The sequence below is a fragment of the Lathyrus oleraceus genome, chromosome 7, assembly GCF_024323335.1.
Source record: "Lathyrus oleraceus cultivar Zhongwan6 chromosome 7, CAAS_Psat_ZW6_1.0, whole genome shotgun sequence".
Taxonomy (NCBI): domain Eukaryota; kingdom Viridiplantae; phylum Streptophyta; class Magnoliopsida; order Fabales; family Fabaceae; genus Lathyrus; species Lathyrus oleraceus.
The window spans coordinates 255,095,956-255,096,760 of record NC_066585.1 but is presented as its reverse complement, the minus strand read 5'-3'; positions in this window follow the sequence as shown (position 1 = coordinate 255,096,760).

Below are 805 nucleotides of genomic sequence, written 5' to 3'. Positions count from 1 at the left end.
TTTGACTATGATACCCATGAATCATAAAAATCAATCACAATCAAAATCACCTATTTCAAATTTAAAAATAAAAAAACGTTTTGCCTTGAGATTTTGTGGAAAAATACCTAATTTTTATAAATAAGTAGTGGTTTTCATTCGATTTATGTGTTATAATCGATTTTTTTTTTTGCTATAATACCTAATTTTTCACATAAACCATACATTTTTATAGATTTTTATTTTAAATTGTTGGTATCAAATTTATGGGTTTATATTGTATTTTTAGGAATATCCCGTATAATTTAATTTTATTGATGCATTATTATCGAGTTTTTTTAAAAAAATCGGTATAAATACTATGAGTTTTTACTGAACTTTTTAAAATAGTCGGTAAAAATGCATGTAGCTTATCAGATATTTTAAAATTATCGGTAAGGTTATAATGTTGGTTATCGAATATTTCAAAAAATCGGTATATGTAGGGGTGTGACCTGATTTTTTTTATAAATCTAGTAGGCTAATAGTGTTTTTTAGTTTTTTTTATGGTATTTATTTTATGTTTAACGAGGAGAAGAGGAAGAGCTGGAAAATTTATACTTCGGTTGAGTAATAGGCATGTTGCAAAGAGCTCTGGTGGAGGCGGTGGAGATGATAGAGACAATCATCTACAGACTAGCGCGGATTGAACCGATCGGTCCAAAGATCATAATGATGAGTCGGATGTTGTCATTACTAATGATGTTGAGCCCATGGTAGACCAGTTTAAATGTTATATGCTTGTTCATTATTTGTTGTCTCTTTGGCATTATTTTGGATTGTTTTG